The sequence below is a fragment of the Zonotrichia albicollis genome, chromosome 2 (assembly GCF_047830755.1).
Source record: "Zonotrichia albicollis isolate bZonAlb1 chromosome 2, bZonAlb1.hap1, whole genome shotgun sequence".
NCBI lineage: Eukaryota > Metazoa > Chordata > Aves > Passeriformes > Passerellidae > Zonotrichia > Zonotrichia albicollis.
The window spans coordinates 7687401-7709646 of NC_133820.1; the positions used below are offsets into that span (position 1 = coordinate 7687401).

General features: G+C 36.4%; 1 long non-coding RNA gene across 4 annotated transcripts in view; it reads left to right on the top strand.

Moving 5' to 3' along the window:
• The first annotated feature begins 1488 nt into the window (after positions 1-1488).
• The window catches only part of LOC141727063 (uncharacterized), a 29241-nt gene continuing 8483 nt past the window's right edge, over positions 1489-22246 (top strand). For 2 of the 4 annotated variants that reach the window (XR_012578052.1, XR_012578053.1), the window contains exons 1-3: positions 14692-14893; positions 19333-19438; positions 20239-20795. This is a non-coding gene — a long non-coding RNA (uncharacterized LOC141727063). Of the gene's footprint in view, positions 1581-14690; positions 14894-19332; positions 19439-20238; positions 20796-22246 lie in introns of those variants that run through there. The other 2 variants (XR_012578054.1, XR_012578055.1) reach the window with 2 other exon arrangements.

Consider the following 22246-nt stretch of genomic DNA (forward strand, 5'->3'; position numbering starts at 1 on the left):
AGCTATGCTGCTACACCAAATGAAGGAGAACAAGTCCTGAAGAATCTTTGTCAGAACAGGGAGCAGACACAATTTCTATTCATTGCTTCAGTCTTGAGGTATGGAGGGCTGACACATGCTGATTTCTTTAGGGAAAAAGATATATCAGGAAACAGAATGATAAACGTGGGCATTGAGATGTAAAAGGGTCTTTTTTCAGACAATATCACCATTTTACCTTTTGAGGTACTTTGCAACCCTTTTTTATCAACATGAATAATACATTGCAGTGATGAATTTCTCCTAGGCCGATTCATATTAGAAGAAACATTGTGGTGAGAGCAGATGCTGTAGTCATGATGGCACATTGAGAAATTGTCCATCAGATGGCATGGTAACAAACAGCTTTTGCAAACAATCCAAAGTATATCTACAAAACAAAAACCATCCCACAGCCCACCTGCTCAACAGAAAATTCAGGGAAAAGCTTTCAATATGTCTTTTTAGAGATACCCTCCTAGGAAGATGTTGATGAACTGGGGAAAGTCTGCAACAGATTGTTTTATGGAGGAGGAAGATATAAATATTGGTTGTTTCAGCACTCCCAGAAGTGGAATTATCCCAGCTTGCAAAACAATTCAGTCCTGATTACTTAGCAGGCTTTAAAAATGTTTTAAAATACGTCTGTCATAGCTACTGATAAGGAAACTATCAAGGACCATGTTTTGTTATCCTGAATCTTTTCCCTAACCCAGAATTTCCCTTAAACTTTTTTTATTAATTCCTGTTTTCAAGGGAACTGATGCAATGCAGCATAAGTTTCTCTCACCTATATTATTTGGTGTATTCACTAATTTGGTCTGAAAGTTACTGTTTTGTTTTGTTTTTGCTGATGAGTTGTAGTAAGGGGAAAAAATGCTTTGGGATGGTGGAAATGTGGGTAACAAAAAGAGCACAATCAATAAAAATTGTAAGTGTGTGGGAAGTGAGAAGCACTCACACTAAAATAAAAAGAATGGAAGAAAAAATAAAACCTGCTTCTCTCAAAGGATGCAGGGGGAAAAGAAAAGGGCGACATACTGAGGCCTGAAAGGGCTGAAAAATAAATGTCAAGACAGGAAAAAAATTCAAATAAAAAAACCCTGCAAACAACACCCTTGCAGCATTGTAAGCTTACCAGAAGGTAGATATTTTAACAACAAAAAAAGAGCATCAAACACAAGGAGCCAAAGGAGTGTGTGCTGACACACACTGTAATGCTGGTGGGTCTGAGAGGTACATGTGCCTCTCCTGACCTCCAGCAACACTCTCACCTTCATTCCTTGAAGTCTGCCTCATTGTGTTTGGAATAAAAGTAGTCTGAAGGAAGGCTGGAAAAAATAGACAAGCACTGTAAGATTTTATTTATTTATGTCAGCAGAAGAAGATGATATTGCAGCTTGAATAACAACTCTGCCTTTCATGCAGGTTTAGTAACACGTTCAGCTGTTGGAATACAATGCAGAACCATTGCAACATCTGAGCACTGTCACAACCTTGAATCAGCCAGAAAGCTCTGTAGCAGCTCCTGAACCATCTCTAACAAATGAATATTTCTTGAGGTAATGTTTATTGGGGAAGGCTTAGAGTTTTATTTTAGAGAAAATAAAGAGAAACTTTCTCATGCTCCAAATAAGAGCTTTGCTGGTGTGAGATTTTACTTTAGATTAAAAAATGCATTCATGAGGAACTTTAAAGGCAGCACATCAGCATTTGCCACATGGATGAACTCATGAGAATCATTTGCAAATATATATCAGATAATATTTAATGTGTGTCTTCAGAACTCCCTTGCTCTGCCTCTCACTTTATCTCCTCACTTTCCTTTCCCCCCCCTTTCCCCCCCCATTTTTCCCCCCGTTTTTTTCCCCCCTTTTTTTTCCCTCCTTGTGCAAGGTTCAGGGATTTATTGTGTTCCAAGTTTCAGCAGCAGACAGGTGCCAACACAAGTAAGTAAGCACCATTTTCAGCTCAGCTCTGCCAGCAGCTTTATGAAAGCTTTGTGAAGCTTTTTGCTTCAAATTGAAAGCACTGAACCCGACCATATATTTCAGAGGGGAAAGTACATTTCAGTCTTGGTTTTGGCTGGGATGGAGTTAATTTTCCCCACAGCAGCACTCATGGTGCTGCACTTTGCTTTGGTGGCTGGAAAGATGTTGGTAACACAACAATGTTTGGTGCTGCTGTTCATTATTGTGAAATTTGTCTTCCAGAGCAAACACAAGATTTTCCAAAGCCCAACTTCCTTGGAAGTGGCTGGACATACCTGTTGGTGGGATATAGAGAATAAACACCTATAACTGGGGACCTGCAACTGAAATAATATCAAATTGGAATGGGACTTCTGAGTCAAGATAATCTCTTTATTTAAACCCAAATTAAAAGGTTGAAATACATCATATTTGTATCCTACCTTGTGAACCTGAAACAAATAAGATGGGAAAACAAGGTTGACTGGTTAGCACAGAGTTTCAATTCTTATTTTTAATGTTTATGTGTGTACTTATATATGTATGTGTGTGCAGATACATGTGCTTAGTGCACACATTAAAAAGGCATTAAAGAAAAAAAGGTGAAATCCAAACCAGTAGCAATAAAGTCTTACACTCTCTTCATATTTTCTTACATTATAATGGCTTCATTTAGCAAATGGGAGAAAATGCTGAAGGTTATTAGATTTGTTTAAGCAAATAATCCTGAATAAAATAGTGCATTTGCAAAAGGCTTTCTTAAATTTAAAAGTTTAGGAATCAGTATGAGTCTTAATTTGAAATACATATTTTGCATTAATGTATCTCCTTTGGCTAAATCTCCAAGCAGATTTGAGCAAGGCTTGTGATTACAAAAGCATCCAACTGATAATCTTTTATTTATCTATTGATGTTTCCATGATAACTGAAGTTTATAGAATGCAACTGAGCTGGGAATTGGTTTAACCTATCTGTATGCCTTGGTATGCTCAATGGACAGGTTAGCAGTTGTGTCAGGTCTCCTATATTCCTTAAATATATGATTTGTCCTTTAACTGCCTGCAAATAAGAGCTGTGAGGATCTGTGAGGCCTTGGAAGAGGATCTCTCATGAACGTTTTTAAATAGATATGTTGTGTGGAAGCTGATATTATACAAGGCTCAGAGTCAGTGTTTTAAGAATTTTGCTTCAAAAAGAAAATGGATCCCATTGAAATTTCATTGTACTCTTAAGTAAAAAAGTACTTGAAAGAACGGTCTGGAGTTGTTACCAGCTAATCTGGTTTCCTGTGTGGCAAAAGCTTTGCCATTTTATTCATCATTTCCTATGGTTGAAGTTACTTTTTCTTTATTATCATGTTGTCTGTGTGGTGTCAAGTCAAATTAAGGATTTTTTAACATTTATCTTGAGTTTTAAAGAACTTCTGATTTAATTTGTTTTCTGATTTCTGTTGTGTATTGGTTTGCAGCTTCTTCAGTCAAATATATAGATTCCCTTCTCTCCACGGTAGCAAAAGTTACTTACAGAAAAAAAATAATATATATGTGTGTCTCTGCATTTTAAGTATTTTAAATTTCAGGATCATCAGTGTATAAAATCCTTAGATGTTCTTCTGTATCAAGTTGTTTTGTTGTTTCTTTTTTTTTTTTGGGGGGGGGGGTTTGTTTAGTTTTTTGTTTGTTTGCTTTATTTTAGTTCTATATCAAGTATTCAGTGGCAAACAAATCCAGAACTACCACCAACCATAGCTAATAGGGGAATCCTTGTTGCTGATAGTGAATTTCATTTGAGACCAACTGAGCGCCCTTCTGGATATGATCTGTGGATGGAGCAAAACTATAAGCAAAACTATACTTCAGGTGCTAGAGTGGTTGATATGGAAAGAATTATAAAAGACCTCTCAATTCAGCTATTTGTGCTGCCCTCAGTAAAAGTGATCAGAAAAACAATCTCAGAATAAATTGTGCAGGATTTTGGTTCGGTTTGGTTTTTTGTTCTGACAGGAAAACAGAAATTATTTTCGTAAATATACAGCAATGCAAGCCACAAAACAGCAAATGAAATAAAACCATGAGTGAACTGCAGACACAACGTTCTGCAGGACAAATTATGTCTCAAATATAGATTAAATCAATTTCATGCACAATTTATTAGGGTTGTCACGGATGGCCTGCTCTAAGTCAGGGCCTAGGTGAATTGAGTTGTTCACCTAAAGCAGTATTTTGTGGTCCTTTAGAGTAGAAATGAATTACCATAGCAAAAAAAAAAAAAAAAAAATAGGATAGGTTAGAGAGAAAAGGGAGAAAAATATGTAACTTGAGAAGGGCATTTTTACTTTGCAAACTGCTGATCAATTGCCCCTAGATAAACAGATCACCACTCATTCTGAAACACTGATGGTAAACATTACTCACAGCTTGCAAATGTGGCTGTTGTAGCAAGCCTGTCTTCTAAAAAGACCATACTATATTCAGAATATCTCCAAGATTTGTTGTTTGAAATTATTTTAACTAATTCCTGCTTAATCCCTTCAAGTAGCAGAATTCAAAGGTATTACACAAAAGAAACAGAGGTTTGAACTGTCTTGAACCACAAATCAATATAATTTACTATATACCATCATGCTTTCGCCACAACAGAAACAATTCTCTAAAGATTACATACAACACTGATTTTGCATTTTGTTCGTGTCATAGCTAAAGTGATTTTTGCTGTCATCATTACACTCTATCCAGTTCATATGGACCCGTCCAGGCCCAGAATTAGATGTGGCAGGGAGCGTCACAACTCTAGTGTGTCCCAGTAATGGCACAGAATATTTATCACTGTATATAAGCACCAAAACAAAGCTGGCACAGACATTGCAATAAATGTAAAAATAACTGATATGCCAGTAATCATATGCTGGAAAAATTATACTAAACTTACTCTCATCTTTTTAAAGTTCTAAAAAGCATGCAAAAGTAATAGAGGGCAAATAGAGAATGATGAAAGAGTCTTTTGATTTCAGATTCTCAATCTTCTTCTCAATGGGCCAGTGCAGCTTTGGTTCATGCACCCAGCAGCAGTTTTTTATCCCAGGGTGTGTACATAAAAGACTTCAGTTTCCAAGATTGACTTCACTCTCCTGAGCACTCAAATCTAGCAAGAAAGGGTTTATTCAAGGTAAACAAAAAAAGCACTTGACTGAAAATAAAAACTGGAATCTAACTCTTTCTGTTCTTTATTCTCAATTCATTCCTCGGGAAGGTAAGTGCCTCAGTGTGCTGAGTGGTTTGGTTTTTGTTGTTGGTTTTTTTTTTCCTTGCTGCTGCCCTACTTCACTTATTGTATTTCATGATTAGAAGCTATTGAGGCAGCCACCAGGACCTGCTCTCATCTGCTGGCAACCTAGGGCATAATAGTGAGGCAAAACTTGTTGTTTTGCTGAATTACTTTCATCTGTCCTTAGATAAGCCAGTCAATTACATCCATACTTCTTCAGGTAGCCCTCTGTGCTGTGTTTAATGCTATTGACTGCTATTGCATCCATCTTCACTCTGCCAGGCCTCCTTGCAGCCTGAATGTGGTCAAGCCACATTGTGTTGTGACCTGTGGTTGACCATGGCTGACTGCCAGCACAGAGAGTGGCAAATCTTGTTCGGCATGGTTCATGTCTTGGTTTATGTTCAGCTCTGGGCCTGTGTGGCAAGGGCTCTGACACCAGGCTCTCCTCCAGAACCACCTTAGAAGGGTATATCTTGTCTGGGGTTGGTCTGGTGAGGTCTGGAGGGCCATGGGGAAGTGCAGTGGCCTCCCTTCCTGACCAAACCATTCCCTCAGCCATGATCAAGGAGTGCCAGGCTGGAAGGGGGATATTAATGGGGGTCAAGCACAGCTTGGCACCCTCAAGGCACCTCCAAGGTCTCAGATCCTCCTGGGAATGGGAGCAAGGAGGTGTTTGCTTGTTGAGACCAGGTCCTGGCAAGTATTCTGATTGTTTAGTTCTCTTCCAGGCACCTGCTTGCCTTTTATTTTTCATCTTCACTCCGCCAGGCCTCCTTTCAGTCTGGATGTGGTTAAGCCACATTGTGTTGTGACTTCTGTTTGACCATGTCTTGATTGTCAGCACAGAGAATGGCAAATCTTGTTCAGTATGGTTCATGTCTGGGTTTTTGTTCATCTCTGGGCCTGTGTGGCAAGGGCTCTGACACCAGGCTCTTCTCCAGAACCACCTCAGAGGATACATGTTGTCTGGGGTTGGCCTGGTGAGGTCTGGAGGGCCATGGGGAGGTGCAGTGGCCTCCCTTCCTGACCAAACCATTCCCTCAGCCATGATCAAGGACAACCAGGCTGGACTGGGGGTATTAATGGGGGTCAGGCACAGCCTGGCACCCTCAAGGCACCTCCAAGGTCTCAGATCATCCTGGGAATGGGAGCAAGGAGGTGTTTGCTTGTTGAGACCAGGTCCTGGCAAGTATTCTGATTGTTTAGTTCTCTTCCAGGCACCTGCTTGCCTTTTATTTTTCATCTTCACTCTGCCAGGCCTCCTTTCAGTCTGGATGTGGTTAAGCCACATTGTGTTGTGGCCTGTGGTCCTGACCATGGCTGACTGTCAGCACAGAGAATGGCAAATCCTGTTCAGCATGGTTCATGTCTTGGTTTTATGTAGTGCCCTCCCTTCCTAACCAAACCATTCCCTCAGCCATGATCAAGGACAGCCAGGCTGGGCTGGGGGTATTAATGGGGGTCAGGCACAGCCTGGCACCCTCAGGGTCTCAGATCCTCCTAGGAGCAGGCGCAAGGAGATGTTTGCTTGCCTTTTATTTAGAGGGATTCTTACTGGTTTGGGAACTGGGGGGATATGTTTGAGGAAGGAATTCAGAGTTGAGGAGCTCATCCTGCACTTGAGGTGGAGCTGCAGATGGAGCTGCAGGTTGGGCCAAGAGGGCTGTGAATCGCTGCTGACCCTTTGCACAACAAAGGACACAGGGACTTGTGGTACAGACAGGTGAGGGACACTGAGACACACAGCAGGAGCTGATGGCTCTAGATTATCCCACATTTAGACTCTGAAGATATAAAAGCCAAAGGGTTGCTTTGTTCTTGGTCCTCCTCAGAGACACCAACTCATGCCGTTCTTCATTCATTCACTTATTTATGTATTTATTGATTGATTTTTTTGCACCAACAGTAAATTATTTTAAGGATCTGGATTTCTGAGGCTCTGCTGTGGGACACCTGGTGTCGAGCTGCTGAGGAAATCTGGACTGACTGTGAGTGCCATCTCAGATGGTGAGGATTTGGCTGCCAGAGTAGCTCCTGGATGTTCCAACAGGAGAGTTCTCCCAACAGCATCCAACTGTGAGAAATTGTGCCTTCATAATGGCAATACTTAATACTTTCTGCATATATTACTTCAAAATTTATAATAACTTAAAAAAGAATTAATTATTTTGGTTTTTCTGAAGTCATAGACTAAATGTATTTTCGTCCCCATCATGGATTCGCTGAATATTCTGTTTTGCAAATCCCATTGGCATGGAAAGGATTTTTTATATTGATATATGAAGATTTTATTTTCATTATATATGTATGTTTGTTTATTTTTTAGAAGTTTTTTATAAAGGTAATGACTTTTGTGAGGGCTAATCTGCTTCTGAATATTGTGGGGCTGGATGTTCCTTCCTTAAGGTATAGTCAGGCAATACTTTTCCTACTGCAAGTGGCTACTTTTACTTCACAGAAATGATTAGGCTTTTTTTACAGTGAATGAACGTGGCAGTCAGGTATTGCTGGACTGCCAAGACAGCCTGAGTGAATCCTGGAAGAAATGAACTTGTTTAATTACGATCATCAGGAGCCTTTTTATTTGCCTTTGTGAGTCTGAGCTTGATTTTTTTTTAACATACTAAGGTATTACTACAGCCACAGTGAATATCAATTAAAAAAACTCCAGGTAATATATATTATGAGAAATGTCATGTACAGAAAACTGTAGTAAGCAGTAGATAAGTAGTGTTATTTTCTATTTGAACTTCTAGATGAATAATTTGATAATCAGAATAACAGCTATAACCACCTACACTAATCACAAAATAATGGCATAAAAATTATAAATAAAATTCTATTTTCTTGCCACACATTTTTTTGCATCCTCACCTCTCATTGAGAATTTATCACCTTTTAATCCATTTTATTCCTGCTAAAAAAATTGGCTCTCTGTTGAGGAAAAGAATGAAGGCAGAAAGATATCCAGTAAACTTTCTTCTTCATTCCTACACTTGTGTAACCTTTCAAGATTCCAACTTCTGTCTTATTAATGCTTTCAATTTCTATAAATCATCAAATTTTTATTTGATGATAGCAGTACTGAGACATACTTTCATGGGAGAGCAGCCAGTTTTTTCTAAAAACAAAAATACAAAGAACCTGTGTGAAAGCCCTGTGGCTCTCCTCCTTGAAGTACAAATAAAAAAGTCCATAAGGACCCAAACAAAGCCACCAAAACCGGAAAGAAACAACAACAACAACAAAAAAATTTACAAAAATAAATCCCCAAACAAACAAAAAACCACCAAAAGGTCAAAATATCTCTGTTACCAAATAAAGTTCCAGCACACAGAAGAGTTTAGAGATGGGAAAAAATAAGAACACAAAATAAACTTCTCACAGTTCACTTAGAGCAACCAATTTTCATGTGACAGATCCATTTTTTTCCGCCAGATTTTGCAAGCCAGAAATAACTGGGTGAGAATGAGACCCTTGTGCTTCTGCATTATTTTAAAGGCAGATGAGTTTTTTTTACACTGTTCATAATTTCTCAATTTAACAAAATAAATAATAGCCACTGCTGAATTTTATTCAGAAAATATTTTCATTGAATAAAGGTTTTAAGACAAAAACAGTCTGAAAACAGCATTCTAGTTATAAAATAATTCTCTAATTTTATTATGGCATAGTACAGAAAGAGAATGTATCAATGCATTTCAGTTAAATTGTACATAAAGATACAGGCACAAGAGCCACTCCTTTAACACTTTGCTATTTATAGGTAACATAATGAGAATTACCAGAAAGGAAAAGAAACAGTAGAATTACTCTGTGCTTATGAGTTTCCTTTTAATTTGGATTTTTTGTTACAAATTTACAGCACCCAGCTTGGTGAGATTGAGTGAGAGAAGACAGTTTTTACTTTAGTATGTGTTTTGCAGAAACAGATTGATTTCATAGCATTTTCAACATTTCTGCTCCAAGTCAAGTGTTTTACTGGTAGAGTTGTAGAGTTTGAATATTGCATTTTTGAAACTTCAGCTTCTCTCTTTTTTTTTAATTTTTTTTTAATTTTCAAATCATAAAAAAGCAGTTCAATTTGAGTTCCTTTGAACTGAACAACACCTCCTCTACTGGTGAAAACTCACACAGCTACAAGGACTTCAAGCTCTATCAAACTCTTCTGTAAAGTTACTGGGTTAATTTTGTGAATTCAGCAAAAACTGAGCTTTGCACATTCACAGACAGAATATTAATGCTTCAGGTCTGTTCCTGGAACCCTTGAGATCAAGAGGGAGTCTAAACATGCCAATCTTAACTTGCATGGCTGTGCTTTTTATGCTTCTCTTTCACAGTGATATATTGCAAGTTACAGTTACAAGGCCAGCTTGGATTTTTAATCTAAAACCAGCCCAGGCAGAGCATTAGAAATTTAGGATGCTTGTACAAATATACTCTTAAACTTTGGGGAAGTGTTTGCTTTTCCTCAAAACAAAATCACTCTGTGACAAAAAAGAATAAATGTTAAAACTACCAGCTATAACATACTATTTTTTTTCCTTAAATTGTCCAGAGATCTTAAAGCAGTCTTTCTATTCTGAAAAGGGAACTGCTATAATGGATTATTTTGCATTGTGGGTATCTGTATTGATGCATTTGTATATGTGTGAATGGCTGTGTGTGTATCTAAATATACACACACAGATTAAGTCTACACAGTACCCTTTAAAATTAGTGGCACTTTTTAAGTGCTTTAAAGGGAATTGGAAAACAATTTCAGCTTCTAGATTTTGTTTTATTCCCGTGAAGAGAGTAAGAATATTTCTTTTAATAATAGTTATTATTTTTATGACAAATTAGAAAGGGGAAGATGCCAAGGACCACTGTTACGTTTTGTTTTTGATTTTCCAGCCCTGAAATTTGTCAATTTTTTGTCCCTTTATTTAGCTTACATGAATAGTGTTGTTGCTACTTGCAAGAAGCATCCCGAGTTTTAATGCAGTCGCCTTTCTCTGCTTCTTTATCACAGCACAAAACCTGCAATGGTTGTGAGTCTTCTGTAGGAATCTCTTTTTATTTTTACTTTTTTATGATAAAATTATAAATCTCTTTTTTGTCTTGCCTTAGAATCCAGGGTAATGTCGCTTGGGCCTCAGGGGCTGTTGAGCAGCAGCAGCAGGTATAAGCTGAGCAAGTCAAGGTAGCATTAGCTGTGCCTGGCTTTATAATAGCCTGGCTTTATAATGGCAGCTTCTTCCTCCAGGATTTGTCAGTTTTGCTTTTGCAGTTCAGTCAGCAGTGGCATGTGCTGCTTGCCTCCTGTCTGTCCAGCAAAATAAAGGGAATCATTTTCTCTTGCAGGTGACAAGGCTGAAAAGGAAACCTCAACAGTCTGTTTTGGTTGGCTGTGCAAAGCTGGGTTTGTTGCCCTACAGCTGTGATGACCTTTAGTGTTTAGGATTAATTTGAGTCCTCTGGATAATTCAATAATGAGCAAATACTACTCCAACCTGCTTTTCTTTATAAAAGTTGCATCCTTTCTGAGCTTTGCTGCTTTCTTTTCACTCACTGTGAGGAATAGTCTGAAGGAAGGAAAAGTAGGGAGAAAATAGGAGAAATGACAGATCTCATTTCAGACTTCAGGGAGAAGTCAGTAAAGAAGAATGAGTTGGAGGATACAGATGATTTTCTTGAGATCAAGATCACTAGACAATACTCTTGTCATAAAAAGGAAAGGAAGGTGAAAACAGAAAGCCACCATAGCCCAGAAAAAAAACCCAATTGGTAAATTCCAAAGTTGCAGTGCAAGAATGTGAAGAAATTGTTGATTGCTGAGCCAGAGCTTGGAGAGAAAATAGACCCTAGTACCAAAATCTGTCACCCGTTGTGAATCTTGAGAGTTCTGTATGCCACAACATATCAGCACAGCTTTGCTTTTAATCACTGCACCTTTTCCAGAGAGCTTGCAACAAATGAACTCGCTTATTTAGCCATGGGATTTCAGTCAGAGCTTGTTTTGAATCCTCCTTGTGCAAATAGACTGTAAATGCATGCCAGACACTTTTGGCTGACTGAAGATGTTTCAAAGATGTGAATAGTTTGCCTGAGCTGCAGGGAGTTTGGTGTGGGGTTTTTTTTTCAGTATCCACAGTACAAATTAGCTGCAGAACACTTGCCCTGAGAATGCAAATTGTAATTTCAGCTCTGAGAATATTTTCATGTTTGCCACTTCACACAGTGTGCAATGACTCATCAAAAATGACTTGTGCTAGTAATTTGATGCTTCACTTAACAAATATGAGAAAACATGCATTATTTTAACAATGGTTAAGAGAACATGCATAAGCTTTTCTGTAGGAAGAAGAAAGTTTTAGAAATATCTTGGTATATTCCTTTTTGAATAGACAGTATAAGACATCGTGGCACTAGGGAGAGATCTAATTTTGTGGGAGAACTGCAAAATGATTTTACACTGTCTTCAGGTTTTTTTTTCTACTCTTGCAATATTATCTATTCATTCTTTATGCATTTTCTGTTCTCAAAACTTCTTGTATTTTATATGAAATTTCTTAAAGGAGGATAAAATACTTGCCTCGTTGTGGAGTTCTGGCAAAAATACCAGTACAAAAGTTGGATATTACTTGTTATTAATAGTAAATTATTGGCTCATCTTTGTCTGTCTCTGTATTACAAGCTAAATTCTCCATAAAATGCATATCTTCAGCATACTTTTTATAGTGTACAAATACTTCCAAATTTGGGGGAGAAGTACATAAAAAGAAAAGATTTTTTATAAGATGAAATTTCATGCAGGGAAATCTTCAGTCCTGACAGAAAGGCATAGCTGATGGCACCATGCTTTTAGAAAAGTTAAAAAGGATTTGAATCAAACCAGTGCCTGTAGGGCTTTGTCTTTATTGAAAATTAAAAAACCCAAAAAGTTATATGGTATATTTCCCAGGGCAGATTAATTTCAATAGACCACCTGCATTTTGCTCGGAGAGATGTGTGGCAGATGTAAGATAGAAATAATCAAATTCTAATCAAAAATGCATCGGTGTAGGTCCACATAGTTCTAAAATAAAGAAACGCCTTTCATTTTGTAACAACTGAAACCCTAATGTGGCCTTTTAACTGTAGGAGTTAACTAAACCTACTTGATAAACTAATCCATCTCCAGAAGAGCTCTGAATTACCCTGTAATAGAATTAAGACTTGTCTTTTTCAAAATATCTAAATCCTTCCTGGCTCTGAGATGGAAATAAGTAAAGAAATATGTGAGAGGTACCAGCACAGATGTGTTTGTACATCTATAAAACATTTCAGCTTTCTGACCAAAGAAAGGGTGAGCACATCAGGGAGGTGTCCAAGGTGCTGGGAAATAATAAAAAAGTATGTTTATGAAATCCCAGAGATTTCTGTAAGGTTTGTTCCTGTGACAATTGTGTTGACCTAAAAGTGTGCAAGTAGAAAACAAGATCTATACTGTTCCAGCACACACTATAAAAATGTAAATGCAGCTTGAAACATGCTTTATTCATGAATGTTTCAAACTACTGAGACCTTAAAGGAAAAAAAAAAAGATGAAATAGTTTCCTCTTTAAAAAGCTTGAAGATAAAATATGTATTTAAAATAATAAATTATACATACATCTGATTTATATTTCATTGGCTATTAAAGTTTTATCACAGAAAAAAGGAGAATGGGATATATGTAAATACAAAAATAAGTAAACATAAGCTGGATGCCTGTGTGATGGAAGAGTGAGTTTTGGGTTTTGGTTTTTTTTAGTTTTGTTTTTTTAAATATAGCTGTAGTCTGAATAAGACTGCCATAGACTACTACAACTCAGAGTATTTTTTTCCAAGAGAAATACTATTTTTTCTGTTTTGGTTGTAAACCCTGATGCTCTCTGGCATGCAGGGCTGGTGTTTATCCAGGTCAGCAATCTTCTGTAAGGTAAGGCAATAGGGACATGTCTAAAGTAGTCAGTTCCCATATTTGTTGCAGTCAGTTAGTCAAGGAATCCTGATTTCACCCTGTGATTTTTATAATGCGTCTACCTGAGCTGCATGTCAGAGGCTTGACAGAGCTGCATATTTAATAAAAACGGATGTGAGAGTCAGAGGCCATAAAAGAAGAAACATTTCAAGCTTTCTAAACTAATCCTGCAAACCTGAGCAGGGCTCATGCACAGTCTTACCATCCCTCAGTGTCTTCCCCTTACTTCAATACAGTGAAAATATGGGCTACACCCAGGCCTGTTTAAATGTATGTACATATGTATAATTAGGAATTTAATGGGCTGTGTTGTTCTGATTCATTCAGGATTAGTTGTTAACTGTAAGAAATTGGTTACAGTCATTACTGAACTACAAATTGATTTGGCAGTGGGTATAGAAAACAGACCTAGTGAGGTTGTTAATAATGCTATCAACTGCATTCCAAAAATATTCTGATTGCTCTACTTTATGAAACCTTCCTGAGCTGTGCAGCTGCCAAGGCCACACAGAATGAAGGTAATAAATAAGGGTTTCCCCTTGGAAATTTTGCTGTCAGTTTTGCTCATGACTGTTTGAGACTCATACAAAGACTGCCAGGTTTTTCATGCTTACCCACTATTCCATAAACCTATGAGAAAACAGGTTACCAGGCTTTTTTGGGGTAAGTAATATGAATTACTAAAAATAAATTCCCAAGACTTGATGTTCCGACTTAGGAGAAAACAAAAAAAAGCATAATACTTGATTTTATAGTTAACATTTTTAATAGATATTTTAGATTGTAGGTTAAAAGAGGAAATACTTGTACTTCTATACTACATTGACGTGATCATTTTTACCAGAACAATGAACTGATGATAAAATATCTTGAAAGCACCCTTATATTTTAATTATCTAAAATTTTAGTGGAATTTTGTATTTAGTAATGAGTTTAGTAAAGAAAATTGGAGGGAAGTAGTAAAGCAGTAGGAATTGAAGTAGTTATTTTTGTAATCCCCTAAGGTATTAGAATCCAGAAGGAAGCAAACATCTTAATAAAATATCCTTGAAAATAAGTTGAAAACTAATAAAGACTACTTGTCTCTGGACAAGGGGTAAATTACAGCAGTGATCGTTCTTTGTTTTTTACTATATCAGCTTTTTTCTTTTTCTGTGGCTGAACCAGAGGGAAGTATTTTGTATGCAGGACAGCTTGAATAAGGCTAAACTACTGGTAAATCATGAGAGTACTTGAAATATTTTGTCCTTTTCAAATCACAATGGCACATAAAGAAAATCACTTAGCAACATCTAAGGATGCAAGGCCAGACCCTGAGAGATCATTGGAATGTCTGCACTGCTTTTGTAATTTGGCCAGTTCTTTCACAAGTCTGGTCTCTTTTTAGCTAGCTAATATTTTCCCATTAGTGTTGCTAAACAACCTTTTTTCCTGATGCGCTCTTCAGGTGCTTGTCTCAGACTGTATTTAATTTCATTCTTTCTTTGAAAGGCTGTAATCTCTTTTCTCTTTACTCTGTTACAGCTGTGTAAATTTAAATTATTTTGTTTTCTTCTTAGGTTTCTATGGCCAACAAAAGAATTCCATCACCCTGAGATGCTCACTATCAAATATTTGAGTGTGGCAGCTATAAAATGTCGATGAATTCCAGGTAATTCTTGGAACCTGGATCTTTCATTTATGTTCTTGAATAGGAGTGGAGTTTTTGTAAAATTTGGTGACTATAGCTAGGACTAGTATAAATTGAATTATCCTTGAAACTTTCCTACTTTAATTGAAATAGATAATCCTCTCAGGAAAGCTTAGTCCCTCAAGAAGAATATGAATTCGAAGTATCTAAACTGTGCCTTCAGTGAAACCTCATGTGAAGTATTTTGGTTTTCTGCAAAATTGTAGGGCCATTAAGCAAAGGTACTCCAGAATCTTACCAAAATTTTTTCTTCAATTTATTGTGTGTTTTTTATTAAGGAAGAGTGCAGGAAAGAACCTGGGGTTTTTAATTTGTTGTAAAACTTCACTTCCAACAGCTTTCCTATGAGGAAAAAATGGGGGTGACTTTAAACTTATCCCAGTCATTACCCAGGATTAATATAAGAATTACTGAATCTTCACATTTCTTTGATGCGCTAAAAATAACTTAATTTCTGTATGAAAATATTTGTCTCTTCCCTCCACTGATAGTTTTATTTACCAAGGTAAGACAAGTCTCTTGTTTGTGAGGCTCTGAGCCATCAAATTGGTAACAGAAAGATAAAGGAGATTGGTTTTTAATTTTAGAATTTCTCTGGTTTAATCATGTTTAGTTTATTGAGAAGTTAATACTTTCAGAATTAGATAAAGAAGTCCCAAGACTGAAAAGTCAAGCGATCCTAACTGTTAAGTTAGAAGCATTACACTTGTTCTGCCATCTTTGTTTGGCTGTATGTTCATAGTACCCAAACCATATCCATATTGTTATGTATTTTTTATGTATTATTTTATGATATTATAATTATTGCTCATTCTCTGGTATTTTAAGGTACTTTTTTCAGAGATTGGTGTCATTTAATGAAGTGTATTTAAGGGCTAGATTTTTTTGAATTGATGCTCAATTCTTTTTGTGAATTAATGCTTAACTTTTGTGAATTGATGCTTAATATCAAGAGGCCTGCATGAAATAGTGCATCTCATGCAGGCCTTGTGATATTCTGAGGAGTACATGAAAAAGACAAAGAAGAATTGTATATGAACTGAGATTTACTAAAATAGGTGTTTAAAATATATATATTTTACTCTTTAGACACAGCCTTTAAATCTGTGAGGCAGATGTATTGAAAGCGGGTAATTGATGTTTACCAAGGTTTTTAATTACTTTTTTTGTTTTCAATTTCAATCGTCCAGTATAAAACTTTCAGATTTCATGATTATCTATTTTGTAAGCACCTCATCTTCCAAATCTCCAGTCAGGCAACACTTGCCATGCCAGCAACACTATTCTAATATCCACGCTGATTTCTCTTTTCTTCTATTTTATGAAACATGATTGGATACTTTAACCAAGCTAAGTTATGTTCATCATTATTAATGCAATTCTGTGATCTAGTTTACTCATAATTAAAGCTGCTGTATAATATTACCTCTTCAGAGTTGCCTGCAAGGCTCTGCCAGAGAAGCTAATTGTTTGGATTAACTTAAAGTAAAAGTCTAGCTTATGATCATAAATGTGCCCCACAGGAATTTAGTTACCTGGGCTGGGGCACATTACACACTGTGGTTGAGGAACAGGCACTTAAATGCACACCTATTAAGGCTCATTCTTTTCCCATTTACGCTGGTATAAATCACATAGGAATTGCTAGAACTACACTGCTTTTACAGCATTATACTGGGAGCAGAGGAAGGCTGATTAAATTTATGTTAATTGACACTAATTGGCAGTAAGGACTTGAAGAGGATAAAGTTTTTAATAAAGCATTAAATAGACAGATGATCTGTCTAAACCAACCAAAGGCATTTTCTTAATCTAAAAATCCTACTGCCTTATTATTCATGTCCTAAAGCTAATTTCTAAACCAAAAGCAGCTTACCCATCCTGGACTACGTGTATTCCTGGAGCATTGCCATAATTAATACTGGTTTTGCTGTCCCATGCTCAAATAATTTTCCTGTTGGTGACCTACCCCTCCAGTGTCAGCGCTAATTCAACACCAAACTTCGAGGAACATTTCCTTCTCAGCTCTGTAGCCTTACTCCATTGCTCTTGACTTTTGGAATCTACTGAATATTCTATTCCTTTTTTCAACTGCAAACCTATGTTTGCCAGGTTACACTTTGTCCTAATTCTCTATCCTCAAAGCCTCCTGAAAGTGATGTCAAACTTTCTTAAAAGTTGAAGGAAACAAATATTACAGGAATGACAGAAGCTGTTGAAGAAAATAATGGAATGGCTCCTTGTAGCCCACACAGTCTTCTGCATTTCCTTCTTCCTGTGGATGTTACAGAATCCTACTGAATTGATATTCAGTAGTTTTTTTTGTGTTTATAAAGTGCCTATAAAGTGGTTAAGAGGAGGCAATGTACCCATGTGTGCATAATATGTATATGTATGTATGAAATATAGTGAAACAATATACACAAAATACATATATATGTATATTATATATGTATTTATACGTATACATATATGTATGTATATATATATTTGTAGTATGTACAGAATACTTATATATAGACATCATATATTCGTGCATAAATTTGGATTCACTGCTGATATCTGGTGCTACTGGTACCTGGTTCAAAATACATATCTCCAGATGTGTGACATGTGTGTTACTGCTCTCTCCAGTCAGTGGCCATCAGAACTTCCCTGGCCCTCATATGGGAATTCTTAGGAGCTCTACACAGGAGTCCAGTGAAAATAAAAATTGAATTATTCTGAGAACAGTCCATTCCAAATCCTGGAATTGTGGTTAGTCCTAATTATGTAGAGTAAAGGTGGTCAGTAGAGACTGTGTTGGGACCTGAGGCTCTCAGGTTTGTGGTGTGATACTTCTGTAATCTGGCCATTCTGCAGAAACAGAGCTCAGGTGCTTATTTGTCATGGTTTGAAGTTTTGCAAGTTAAGGTTAAACCGTGAAGCAGTTCTGATTTTGTTTGGCTTTACTGATGAACCATCTAGAACCTAAGTGTACATTTTTTGATACTTATTCATGATTTAACCCTGTTAAAAACCCTGGTATGACACACATATAACTGCCTCCCTAATTATTTAAAATGACTTTAAATGATTACTCTCTACAGGATCCGGCTAGACTAGATACTCAGAGCACTGAACAGTGACTCTTCTTCTGTGTTCCAAACTGCTGAAAACATTCATTTTCAATTTAAATTGGGACTATGGGTTTGCAGATGTAATATTTAAGATGTAATTAAATGCAGATTAAAAATTTGATTGCAATTTGCTGTAATTTAAACACCTAAGTCCCTGATCATGACCACTTATTAAGGATTTAGATGTGTGCATACAAATTACACAAAATTCTGTCATAATTTTTCAGAGTTGAGTATCCCCAGGGCTAACAAGTGCATGAAAACTAGTGCTTAACATAGTCACTTGGTGCTTTGAATATTTTTTTATGGTTATTGGATTAGTTCTGATATTATTTAGATATTTAAAAATCTAAAGCTGGATGGAAGAGGGGGGAAAAAACCCCTGCTGAGCTCGGGTTTCTTATTTATTCTTTAATATTTATATGTATCTTATAATTCTCCATTAGAATCAAATCCATCAGCTCCTGACTAGAAGTTTTAGAATAAAGTTTGTAACAAAGCAACTTTTTCCTTTAGTTTAATCACACCCATTAAATGTAAATCCTTTGGAAGATGACTGATAAAGAAACCCTGACACATACTCTCGTATCTGCAGCAACATGAAGATATTGCCATACTAATGAAATTCCAGCATTTTCTTATTAAGTGAACATTCATCCTTCTAATTCAACAGCTTATTCTCAGTGGATCCTTGCTAATAGTAACCACAGGAAAGGGGACCTGCAGGGAAGTGCTGTATTTCTTTTTCACATTCAGCTCCTGAGTTCTGAATATGTTACTTTTCAGAAAAAAATGAAGCGATTTCTCCCTGGTGAGATTTTTAGCTTCATCCTCTGTAAAATCTGTATCAAGCAGCCAGGTAGAAAGAAGGATCAGTAATTTACATTACTGCTATGTGTCAAGCAATGCTGCTCCAAATTTAGGAAACAAAGCTCTGTGACAGAGAGGAGGGAGGTAGTACAGGATTTTAAGAAGCACTGATTCCCTTGGATGTTGGTTATGCATCACTTGTCTTACTATTTCCACCATTGCTTTCCCTATTGTCAGCCTTCCCAGCCTTTCTGCACATTTTCTCTGCCATTTATTCTACAGAAATTACATGACACTTAATTCTATCTGATCTGAAGTATAACTCTTCATTTTCTTCATGGACCACTTCAGGCTGTCTGCACACTTTGCCACGCAAAGGAAAATTCCCTGGTGTATATGAGACATAAATTTTTACAAATCTGTGGAGAGAAAAAAATTTGGGAGTAAATTAGTTTTCTGCTGCAATTCCAGGATCAACAACAGCTACATGTACTTGGCTTGGGCAAGCATCCAGTACAGTGAATGAGTGAAGTCTGAGTTGCAGCACCTGCAGACTGAGAAATATTGGTTTCTTCAGGTACACTTGTGAAGTTTCATGATTTATCTTTTTCTGGACTGATTCCAGAAATAATCTGATTTTCTCTGTTGCTTGCTTTCATGTTTGTTCACAGACTGCTGTTCTATGAATAAGCTAAATAAGGACTTGCTGTCCTTTCCATGAATCTGTCAAGCTCTATGGTCTCTTCAGTATCCAAAAGATCTCAGGGATCAATTCAGCAGATTAAAAGTCCATTTACTTCTCCATGAAAAATTCTTCTCCCTTATTTTCCCTACTATTACTTATGCAGGAAAATTTTTGATCATCAGTGAAAATTATTTGTAGATTAAATTCTTTAAAAAGAGCTCTGTACTTTGAACCAGGCCATTTACTGCTATATTATTCTGATACCTTAAAAATCTTTACCATTTATTGATGGAATCTCTTCCTTGCCCTGATTTAAAAGGAAAAAAAAAAATTGAGATATCCCCAGGATCTAGAAGGCCACTTCCAATTTAGAATTATCCCATATCTAAGTCTGTGACAAAGATGGATAACCCCACCTAAATTTGAATGGATTTGGATCTTTTTAATTAAAAAAACCCAGGCAAGAAAAACACCAAAACAAAACAAATACCTAGCATATACCACAATTTCTGTAGCTACCTTGTGTACCTATAGGCCCTGACATAGTTTTTCAGCAACAATCATTAAAAAAATTATAATATTGCAATTGTCAAATTTCATACAAAAATGAAGTGACAGCTTTGTATAAATTATATAGGTAGATTTCACTCACTTGAACCTAATTATTTTTTATTTATTTAACATCTTTTCAGATATTTATAAATTGGGACAGATCCAGACACGAGACTTCAGCATCCAGAAAATCCGGATGAAAGGAAAACCAAAATGAGCAGTATTTTTGTTTAGTAATAAGGATTTGAATAAAGAGCACAGAATTAAGAATATGCAAAAGCAGCACCTTTTTTAGAGTTATCTAGAATAGAAAAAAACAAAATTACAAAGTAGGAGTAGCAGTCTCTGTAAACTGTAGTCATTAATGTCTGACCAGGTTTCAAAATCTGAAAGATTTTGTGCTGGCACAAGCATCTGTGCAAATAAAAAACCCTGATCCAAAGACATCAGGTGAAATTACAAAACTTCCCTTTTGTCAAATACAGGAACTTCCCTTTCCTAGCCCCCAGCAGTTTCAAACTCAGGGACAGAGCAGTGATATCTGCATCCCCTTGTGATAACAGGATGGAGATTTCAGCAGGAGCCCAGACTTTTCCCATGCCGAAGAAAATAGATGCCAAATCTGAATTCTGGAGTCTGCAAGGATTCTGAGGTGGTGGTGCTTTTCAGAGAGGAGCTCAGCAGAAGGTGGTAGCAGGTAAGAACTGCTTTCACAGAAATTTTACTGCATTTTTGAGAGCTATGGGCATAAGGCTCCCACAAGAAACCACAGGAATCTCTTCAGACCTGCAAATTTCACTGGGTTTTCAATGTCAGGTGATGGCAACTACAGATACAATGTCACTTGCTATCTCCCTAAATTGCCTTCTCTGTAGAGGATCTTGAGGTTGTTCGCATGAAATTAATTACAGTATTGTCAACTATAAAATCTCTTAAAATCTCCATCTCCTTTCATTTTTGGGCGAAAGTTTCTCTATCACAGTCTTAACAATTTTATTTCTTTCTTGAGATGTCTAATCGCTCCTTTAGAGAGATGTAAAGGAAGTGGAAGAATAGATTTGCAGGAAATTATTTCAAGGTGTGGGTTTGTTTCGGTGTTCTGGCGGGGGATGAGGAGAAGGGTCTTACTGCTAATAGAGAGAGAATTTTCAACTGAGGCAGTATCAAAGAGTATCTTCATAAACCTCATCCTGAATTAGTGATATAAAATATGGCTGTCATATTTATCAAGAAGGGAAGGATTTCCTATTATTCTTCTAATTACCAAAGAACATATTCAATATGAGAAAGCATTACTGCATTATTTATATTAATGTGTGTGGAACAACTTGTGTAGAACTACCATTCCATTTTTGTAACATCATGTTTTGGAGATCGTACTTTACCAAAAAAACCTATGATGTTCAAAGTGACTTAAAAATGTAAATTACACTTTATTATAACATTAAAAGAGCTCCATGTTATATATTTTTGACCTGCCTGTATGTATGTTTGAAGTTTAAATGATCATAAAGTATTTATTGATCTGTATTATTTATACTGTCCTGCCTAGTATTTAAAATGCCAAGCATGAACCTAATTTCATTGTGATAAATACAGACTTTGGGTAGCATAAATTAGCATAAATTAAATAAATTAAACATACTAAATGGCATAAACAGCCGTTTAGTATACAAAAGTCCTTTTTAAAGACAAAATCACCAATGAGTTAAAAATTACAGTGAGGACAGTTTTGGTTTTGAGATTATTCTTTCTGTATTGTTACTGTTTTTCTTGCTTCCTTCTGTTACTACAGTAGTATATTTATTTCTCAAAACAGATATGCCAATTAGGGAAGATTTAGCCACCACTGAGCAAAAATCCACCCTACTGAGCTACAGTGGTATTTCTGTTGTCATAATATATCAAATATGCATTTAAACAATTAGTAAAAATTGCCGTAAACATTTTCACTCTTTTGGCTTATTAGATGTAAATTAAGAATGCACTGGAGTAGCAAAGCAAAATATTCAGAAATTAAGAGAACCACAAAAATAGGTTGTATATGAAAGCCTTTCTCTTTTCATTTTAAAAATAAGTTCTAAAAGCTAAAGACTAGAAGAAGAGAGTTTGCAGTGAACTGGAAGAAAATATATTAGTTTAGATTTT